Below are 10,913 nucleotides of genomic sequence, written 5' to 3'. Positions count from 1 at the left end.
ACATACTGTAGCCATCTTAGACTGGCTTCTTTCACTTAGCAATATGCATTTAATGGTCTTCCATGTCTTTTCATGGTTGATGGCTCATGACATTTTTCCAAGTGGCTGAAGGATTCATGGTGTGAGAAATGACAGTGGGAGATTAAGAAAAGAAGGAGAAATAAGGTGGGGCCAGGTAGGGCTCTAACTCCGGATGGGAGAAAAGACCCCAGGCAAAGGCAGAGTGGTTTATTTATAGTGGTAGAGATAAGGAAAGTGCAGTGGGAGGTAAAAGGGCCTGGTCTGTAACCAGAGCCAGGAGAGTAGCTAAGGTTTGCAGAACATCATGCTTGATGGTTTTCTGATGAATGGGATGGGAGGAAGACAGACCTCTTCTCTGCCAGGCCTGGCTCCACCACTCCCTCTTTTCACCTGCTCTCCTCCTTTGGGGCCCTGCCTCATCCACAGAAGGAGGAGAGTTAGGCCTGGCCATAGTGATCTGGAGCACAGTGTTCCCAGCAACTTTTTAGTGCAAAGTGATGTCATTGTGTGACATTGTGTATCAAATTTATCCATTTACCTATTAAAGGACAGCTTGATTGTCTCAAAACTTTGGCAATTATGAATAAGGCTGATGAAAGCAGCGTGTGTGTGTTTTTTTTCCTTTTTGGTATGGACATAAGTGCTCAGCTCCTTTGTGTAACTGACAAGGAATGTGATTGTTGGATCATATGGTTAGAGGTAGCTTTTTTTTTTAAGAAACTGCCAACTGGCTTCCAAAGTTGTTCCATTTTGAATTCCTACCAGCAAGGAATGAGAGTTTCTGTTGTTCCACATCTTCTCCAGCTAAAAGTGCTTTTGAAAAAATATTTTACAATATTTTCAACTTAAACATCATTCATGTTGAACACATATAGCAATGTAGCCTACTCAAATATAAAGTTTAAGAAGCCAAAACAACTCTCAATTTGTTTTGTTGTAGATTACTTTTGTGGTGGTAAACAAAGCAATAATAAATCAGTACTCCAATCATAACACTACAATCTCTTCAATCAATTGGATTATGGGTTGGTCAAACATTAGAATTTATGCAAGCATAGCAACAATGCAGGAACTCAGAAGAACCTGCTGTTCTCAAGTCACATACTTCTTCAGTAACATAAGGAGCAAAATTCAGTATTTTTGACAAGATAACTATCACTAAACCCAGGACCAGTTCTAATTTGTGGCAGCTTTTTGTTACTATAACAAAGTATCTGAGACAATCAAGTTGTAAAGAGAAAAGGGTTATTTTGGCTCATGGTTTTGGAGGTTTCAGTCCATAATCAATTGGCCCTGTTGCTTTGAACCTGTGGTGAGGCAGAATATCATGGTAGGAGTGTATAGCCTAGCAAAAATCACTCATCTCAAGGATGGATTGTGAAAAGGAGGAAAAAACGAAGACTGGGTTCCCACAATTCCTTGAGGCATGGCTCTCATAAGCTAAAGATTGCCCACTAGGCTCCATGTCTTAAAGTTTCTACCATTTTCCAGTAAGTAGCATCAGCTGAGAATCAAGCCTTCAGCCTATGAACTACTAGGGGATGCTTAAAATTAAATCTGTGCATCATCTGATCACTCACTTGTAACCTCAATAAATAAAGTCAAGCTTGTCTATATTTAATTACTTGAAATTAACCCAGGGGTCTTTCTTAGAAAAGGGAGATTCTTTTTCATGGCGACAAATGCAAATTTAAGTCTGAGCTAAGAAACTTACTTAACAATTAGAATTTGATTTAAATTTACTCATTTAAAAGTCTGGAAATTAACAAGTGTTAGTTAACCCTAAGGAATCTTTTTCATTTCAAAAAGACAGTCTAAATAATGTACCAAAAAAGGTAGGCATCTAATTTTATTTTCTTCATATACTGAGCTAGACTTTCTACCACCTCCTATACAGCCTACACATTTCCAATTGATTTTGGTGGCAAACTTATCTCTCTAAGCTTTCTTTTCTATTTGTCTACCTAGATCTTCTATAACATTGTAAGATCTCCCAAAGTGCAGGCTATTTTCTTGCTACTATAACTCTTTTTTATGTTGAAGATGTTAATGTGACTAATCATTAGTGTGTTAGTTACTTTTCTTGTTGCTGAGACAAGATACCTGATACCCAAATTAAAGGAGGAAAGGTTTCTTTGGCTTACAGTTCATAGTGTTTTCAGTCAGTCAACAATGAACTGGCTCCAAGACAGGGTGCCAGAGGGGCAACAGCTCCTGGTGGTGGAAGCAGCAAAAGCAACAAGAGACCCTAACAGCATCTTTCTGCTCCTTTTATCTTATTCAGACTACCAGGATTAGAGTGGTGCCAAACCAATCCCTCACAGTAGTGGTTTAGTGATCACACACCCTTAATCCTAGCATTACACACTCTAGATTCACCCTCCTATGACGCATGAGGCTTTGGGCAGATATCTAGACCTAAAACACAACAATTAGTCTTTATAAATCTATATAAATAGTACAGGAAATTTATTTAGATCTTTGAAAAGCAGAAATTTTGGGGCTGGGGATTTAGCTCAGTGGTTCTGCTGCCTGCCTTGCAGTGCAAGGTCCGGAGTTCGATCCCTGGTACCGAAACAAACAAACAACAAACAAACAGACCCCCCTGAAATTTGCATTGGTTTCATATTGAAATTATAGGCTAACTGAGAGAAAAACTGAAGTATTTATAGTGGTCAAACACTTCATCCAAAAGCATGAGGTGTTTCTTTATTCAAATAATCTTTGATATCCCTTTATGAGAATATGTAAAGGAGAAAAGTTTTTAGCCATTGAGGTCTTATGTATTCTATAGTATAATACATATAACCTCTATAGTAGGTTCACTCCTAGAAATTTAATAACTTTTGAAAATAGCATCTTATTTTTGATTATGTTTTAATGTAGGGAACAGGGGAAGGGGACATTACCAGAACCTCTGCAGTAAGTCCTAGTCTCCTGCGAGCCACAGCAGCACACGGCCACGGCAGCACACGGCAAATCACAGGAAAGGTAGACAAATGAGACTGAGAAGAAGCTGAGCCTTGGGTCTGATCAGTGCTGCTCTGGGCAGCAAAGACAAAACCCCCCTAGCTTGCAGCACCCTTTATTCAGTCCATGGGGAAACAGATGTAACAAGTGAAATGCAGAGTTCAGTACTTCACATTGGGGTAAACAAGGTGTAACAGAAGGCTGGGGGGCGGTGGAAATCTAAGAACAATGAGGAACTATGCAGACGAAGATTTGGTTCCTCCCTGGCATCTCCCGCAGGTGTGGTCTTGTCCTGGAGATTACAGCATCCCGGGATCACTGAGGTCTCAGTTGTGACCCGAGACCAAAATGCAATTATGTCTGGAATGTCCTAGCTGGCCTGTAGGAAGGAGAACTAGGCCTACTCAGATGATTTTTCCCTAGAATTATGTAGCATTGCTCCCGACATTTTATAGTTGCTTATTGCTGGTGTAAAGACATATTTTTAGTTTTGGTAATTTGATTTTACAATTATAAGACTTGCTAAACTCTCTTTTTAGTTTTAGAAGTGAGTTATATTGTGTTTCCTAAGAGATGGTTATACCACTGGGTAATAATGAGCTCATAAAAACTTTCCAGACAATAATAACAAGTAGTAGTAATAATAATATTATTAAATATTGGAGGTGGAAATTGGCAAGTTTTAAAATTTCCATTCTTTTCCTTTTTCTGTTTTGGTACTGGGGATCAAACTCGGGACCTTGAGCTTTCGAGGCAGGCTGCAGGTGACAGAACCACTGAGCTAAATCCCCGGCCCTATTCCTGCTTTCTTTTTTTAAAATTTTATTATTATTTTTTTAATTAAATTCTTTTATTGGTACATTTTAGGTATATAACACATTTACATTTCTCATTGGGAATTGTACCTTTACATCATGCATCTTGGTTCTTATTTTTTCCCCATTTATTCCTGGTTTCTTTAGAGTTAAAAAATAATTGTTGAACTTCATCAAAAGCATTTAGGGTATAGATTGGGAAAATATGATATTTCTACTTTTGTCTATTAGTGTGAATTGCAGTGATAAATATTCATATGTTGAACTTCCCTTGCATTCCTAAGATAAATCCTGCATGGTTGTAGTGTATTATTTTCTTAATATTTTGCTGCATCTACTAGTTGGTATTTTGTAAGATTATTGTGGCTATATTCATAAGTGGAATGGAACTTTAATTTTCTTTTTTGTACTTCATTTCTCTAATTTTGAAATGAAGATTACCATTGCCTCATAAAATAAGGCTGATAGACTTATTCCTCTCCTATTTTCTGGAATTATCTGGAGTAACAGAGGAAATACCTATTTTACTGTAAGTATGGTTGAATTCATCTGAATAGCCATCTATGTTTATGTGTTTTTAAGGACTAGTCTTTGTCTCTTTAATACTCCTTAGTCTAATAAATCATCTACTTTTATGCCAAAGTTGACACTTGAATTTTCCTAAGTATCTATCCATTTTTAGGTTTTCAGTTCTTATTGTTTTTCCCATGCTGGAGACTGAAACCCAGGGCCTAAACAAGAACATGCTAGACAAGAACTCTATCACTGAGCTATACCCCAGGGATATAGGTTTAGGTTTTCAATTCTTAGCATATAGTTTTTTGAATCATATGCTTTATTATGTTTAAATTTTCTGTTTGTACTTTATGTATGTATTTTTGAAATTATTTTTTAAAAATTAATTTTATTGGTACATTTTTGGTATACAATATAATGACATTCATCATTGGAAATTTGTACCTTTACATAATATATCTTGGTTCTTATTTTTCCCCATTTCCCTGCCCTCCCTTCAACCCCTCCAACCCTCCTTATTTACAAAGACTTTTCCATTTTTTCATTTTCTCATATTAATTCCATTTCCTACTTTTCTTTCCCCTACCCTTCCCCCTTTCCCTTCCCCTTTGCCCCTTTTCTTCCTATTTCACATTCTCTATTATACCTTTTGGTCTTTATTTACACTTTCAGTTTTTCCAGAGAAACTATTCGGTATTTACACGTGTGTCCTATTTATTTCACTTAAGAGTATCGCCTCAATGTGCATCCATTTAGGTACAAATGTCTCTAGTTTCTCATTGTTTATGGCTGAGTAGGACTTCATATTTTTGATCTTAATATTTCTTGATAAATGTCTATTTTATTGATCTTCCCCTCAAATTCTCTCTGCATGGGGAGGAGAAGAGAAAGGCTAGAGTCCTTTCCTGCATGGACTCCCTACCCCAAAGAGTGCTTTGTACCTCTATCAGCAAATTCAATTAAATTTTCTTCTTTTCACACAAGCTTATTGGAGTGTTGAGGGGTCAATGCTTCCAGACTTGTTCTCTATCTTTTATTAAATCATGAGTATGGTACCTGGTAGCACCTTGGTGTTCTTTTTAGAATACTAGAATGTTTATCTCTGTCGCGAGCAGGTACCGCGGGTAAAGAGGACTCAGACTCGGATGGCAGTTCACACACTTATATTATTATAATTCACTTCTATGCAATTATCACACGATATTAAATAAGACAATATTAAGTCTGCCAATTACCACGTCCCTGTACCTGTACTGCGGAAGTCCTCATGGGAGCGCGACGTTTCCTCACGTGGGGTCAGAGGGTCCGATCCAGAGACGAAGGGCGTCGAGTCGGCGCTAGGCTGTCCGCCTCTCCGCTGGCCTCCTCCTCTGGTCTCGTCTGGTCGGCGGCGATGCTCCTTCCAGCGGGATCAGGTGCAGGTGTCCCGGTCGGGAGTCAGATCAACAGACTGACTAGTAGACTGGTCGGTGGGACGGATCGTCGACTTGCTTGAGGTCTTCAACGCCTTTTATACTATTCTAACTGGGCGTTTGTGGTATTGGTTCAGACTTATCACACTGTCCATTTGGGCCACGCCCTGTCCAGTTCGAGGTTCATCCCTATCAATTCCACACCGCTTAAGGTTCTACTTCTATATCTTATGGTTACTATGGTTACATATCACTCACAGCACTCTTAAAGTCACAGCACACTTTAGGGTTACAGCACGCTTAGGGTTATACAATTCCATCTTATTTCAAATTGTTCTCCACAATCTCTTAATGTCTTAAACCTTTCAGGACTTAGCTGAAGTTCTAAGGCAAGAGAAGAGTATTATTTAGCATTCTGTTACATGAACATCTTTAAAAATAAATTCAAATTATGTAACAGACATGAATCAATTTCTTTATTATTTCTAGTTCAAGGATATCTTTTCAGTTAGTCTATCCCATATATCTCATTCTTTTTACAGTAATAGATTGTTTTACAGAATAGAAGTAAGATTCAATGGGTTCCTTAGAGGTAGATGCTTAGGTTTTTTTTTTTTTTTTTTTAAATAAAAACTAGTGCTGCAAAATCACTTGCATAAACATTTCTTTCTTATTTAAATGTTTGTACACAGTGGACTCTGGGTGAATTTGTGATTTAAAAGATAAGCACATTTTAAAAATTGATAAACATTACCAAACTGCTGCCTCAAAATGTACTATTTTTTGCTTTAGTTCTTTTGATCTGCCATTTAATCTTAGTGTGAAAAGGATGGAAGGGGGAAAAACCCAAACAAAGAAATGAAACAATCCAAACACTGCTTTGCTGTGATAATTTTGTGGAGAACACCTTGAAATAAGATGAAATTGTATAATCCTAAAGTGTGCTGTGACTCTAAGAGTGCTGTAACCTAAGTATAACACAATCCTAAGAGTGATGTGTAACCCTAAGATATGAAAGTAGAACCTTAAGCGGTATGGAACTGGACAGGGTGTGCCCCGAAGTGGACAGTGTGATAAGTCTAAACCAATACCACAAACGCCCAGTTAGAATAGTATAAAAGGAGCTGAAGACCCCAAGCAAGTCAACGATCCGTCCCACCGACCAGTCGACCAGTCAATCTGATGATCTGACTACCGACCGAGACATCTGCACACTTGATCCCACTGGGAGGAGCATCGCCGCGGACCAGACGAGACCAGAGGACGAGGCAAGAGGAGAGGCGGACAGCCTAGCGCCGACTCGACGCCCTTCGTCTACGGATCGGACCCTCTGACCCCACGTGAGGAAACGTCGCGCTCCCATTAAGGACTTGCGCAGTACAGGTACAGGGACATGGTAATTGACAGACTTAATATTGTGTGGTAACTGCATATTGTATGGTAATTGTATTGAAATGAATTATGCTAATATAAGTGTGTGAATTGCCATCCGAGTCCGAGTCCTCTTTACCCATGGTACCTGCTTGCGACAATTTTGTGTCCTGATTGGAAGTAGAGGGTTCAATGAGAGAAACTTCAGATGACTGTGCTCCTTTTTCAGATTGTTTAGCAGTAGCCCTTCTGGAAAGAGATTCCTAAAGTAAATATCAGAAAAATGAACCATGGTCATTGTATTGGACCCAATTCTGGTCTGTAACTTGCAGATCTAGCTGTAACTTAGCCGTCAGAAGCCTCTGGGTCTCCAGCATCAGTGCAAAGCATATGTAGTCATTCAAAGTGCAGAATCTGGGGAAAGATGTCTTCCAGACACTTGAGGTCTTCTGTGGGAAAAACACAATGGAAAACAGACGAATATTGAAGTGAATCTTTTGTAATGCTATGGTTAGAGAAATAAATGCTTGCAGTGTTGCCAGTGATGAGAAATTTATGATTTGGAGACAAGGTGAACACCTATTTCTTTCTAAGGCTCATCTATCTACCTTAAGAAACAGATTATCAAAGTCAAGATATCTCATTTTTTCATTTTTTTTTTTTTTTTTTGGTACCAGGGATCAAACTTGAGTCCTTGCACTTGTGGGGCAGGTGATGGAACCACTGAGCTAAATCTCCAGCCCCAATATCTCATTTCTATTCATATCAAATCAGACTAATAAAACATATTTTCCTGATCTATACTTTCTGTCAAATACTTGACCCAGCTTCTTCAGTATTGCTCTTAGAATTTAAAATGTTGACCAGATCATTGAACTTATGGTAGGAGGTCATAAAACAATACTTCAGTAAACATGAGTGAGTTGAGTTGTATTAGAATGGATTGGTTTAATTGAAGTACATTGTTGGAGGCTACAGACTGAACATTGATCCAGAAGCCTTAGAGAATCTAAATCATTGCTCTCTTATATAGTAGCTATTAGCAGTATGTGGCTTTTTTGCATTTGAAATTGCGTTTGGAATTGGAAGGCATTGGATGGCAAAGTTGAACCCATCTCCATTATAATATAAAAAGTCCTTTCTGATTTATATATAATTCTCATTAATTGATTACCCTGAGTTTGTTTAAACAAATCTTAACCCGTGGATGAATTCATCAAAAGGAATTTCTAAGTCTCTCTGTGATGACCCATGAAACCGTACAAGTTATAGGAATCAGTTTGTAAATCTAATAAACCCAAAGTTGGGGCTGAATCTTAAGAATGAAAATCAAAGGAGAATAGCAAGGTGCAGTGCTAGGAGAGTTCTATGCTTTCCCCCATAACTTCACAGACTGATTCTTAAAAATCCTGGAAGCAGGGTACTATTCAAAGCAGATCATAGAGCTCCTAAGTGGAGGAGCCAGAATAAAAAATGTGCTCTGAAGACAATAAAGTACTTTGCAAACATACCAGCCTAATTTCAGGAATTTGGGGAGGATTCAGCCCCATCCTTGGGTTTATCATCTCACCAAGGTCCAAGAAAGCTCCTTAGCACAGGAGCACCTGACTTGTACACACGACCTTTTCTGAAACACATGAACACTCCTCTTCCTCACAGGGATGGCACGAGATGTGATCACCTGAATTTAGGACCACTTACCAGTTATAGAAATGAGGACTGGAATATTTACTGTTTTGTACATGGATTCAAATTTGCCATCCAATGTAGGATTTCCTCCTTTGAAATCATTACAGGAAGTCCTATGTCTTATTAAAGTTTTGTCTACTTTGTTAATGATGATCCCTAAACCATGGGTTAGTAGTATAACTTTATTAAACTTTCTACTTCAGTATGGACCTATTCAATGATAGTGAGGATAAAATTTGGAGGAAAAACACAAGTGTGCTTGTAAAAACATGATGTGGGCTGCCTGGAATAAGCTAGATGAACCTGATAGCTGATGAGGAGTTTATATCCAACAGAGATTGATTGACCACACATTCAGGAATATAGTTAAAATTTAAAGCAGAATGTTCCAATGATTATGATCATAGGAAGTAGGAAGCCTGGGGTGGCATATCTGACATTTTGCTAAATTTCTAGCAGTTTCTGGATATTGTTAAATTCTGACTAAAAATTATCTCTCCATTTACCTTTAGTAATGGTAGTAAGTATAATAACTATGTATAAGTGATTTTCTCTTTCCTTTTATAGTGATTAAGACAATAATGGCTTAAAATAGATGATTAAAAACACAAAGAAGCTGACCGGCTTCACGTAGCATGGTCAAAATTAATAATATTCCCAAGAATAAAATGATTATAGCAACTATTAAATAAGCTTAAGAGCTATGCATAGCAAGATTCAGTACCATTACCAGTAATGTACCAATGCCCATTGTGGGGAGGCAGCTATGTAAAATTTACTTGCTATACTTCAAATGGGTCTGTAGAAATTTAAATTTTTCTTGTTTTTTCTTTATTTTTTGGTACTGGGGATTGAACTTGGGACTTCACACTTGTGAGGCAGGAGGCAGAACCACTGAGCTAAATCTCTGGCCCAATTTAAATTTTTCTAATATGCTTTTTGCTATGTTTTCTTGAACTGTATTTTGGATAGGTGGGGCATGCAATGTACTCTGAAATAGCAGTTTCAGAATGCTGTCAACCTTACCAATATTACTTGGCAAATTTGCAACAGGTTATTTTTAGGCCAATGATTTAAATTGTATACAGTTTGGAACATTCTTTTCTCCAGAGAAACAAGTATAGGGAATTTATTAGTCTATACCAAAGGTTCTTCTTGGAGTCTAGAAACTTTCTCTGAGTTTGCCAAAGAATTATCAATACTAGGGGCACTAAATTGAGCTCTAGATATAGATTCCAGTAAATCTTCATTGTGCACAAGGGTTTCTTAGGACATGTAATGTCAGGGCAGGGATTTTAGTCTCAGCAGTATCTTTATTTCGAGCTGCCCTTTTTGCAGCAGTATCAGCTAACTGATTTTCTTTAAGAAGCTTGTTTTGTAATTTCAAATGTCTTTCGGTCTCAGTTGTCAGGAGCCATTCTATATAATTTGGGGGAAAATCATTTTACAATTAAATTATGTTTAGGGCTGTCTGAGGCCTCAGTAGTTTTGTGACGCTATGACACTCAAGGGCAAGAGTATATCATCTGAAGACATCCTGGTTCTTTGAAAACTGAGTAGTAATTCAAAAAGAGAAAGGTTTCACCTGAGGAGGGACACATTCTTTATCAGATTAACTCATCCTACCTATTATTATAAGAATGTTTTGCTCATCTCACAGTCCTAATCAATTTAAACTCTTCATTGATTTAAGATCCTCGTCAGCATAGGATTATTACCGATCTCCAAGATATCTGATACTTCCTCTGATTATAAGATTCTTGTCAGTTTAGGATTATCATTGCCATCTGACTCATCTGATACTCCCTATGAACCCAATAAATAGTGGCAAGCTGAGGTTGTCTTTGTCTTTGCTGCCCAGAGCAGCACTGATCAGGCCCAAAACCCAGCTTCTTCTCTAAGTCTCATTTCTTGTCTTTGTTCTTACCAGGTGTGTGTTGTAGTGGCTCACAGGAGATTAGGACCCATTATAGGGGATCTGGTAATATCCCCTTTCCCATTCCCTATACTCAATAGGTAACCAATTGGCCAGCAAAATAGCATTCAGTAGTTCCAATACAAAAGTATTATTCTCAATCTTGTTCCTAAGGGCAGTGATAAATCCTCTATTTTCATAACA

This window comes from Heterocephalus glaber, unplaced genomic scaffold, assembly GCF_053883595.1.
Source record: "Heterocephalus glaber isolate CG9 unplaced genomic scaffold, H.glaber_assembly_v1.0 deba00001733, whole genome shotgun sequence".
Taxonomy (NCBI): Eukaryota; Metazoa; Chordata; class Mammalia; order Rodentia; family Bathyergidae; genus Heterocephalus; species Heterocephalus glaber.
This window is presented reverse-complemented; position numbering follows the sequence as displayed.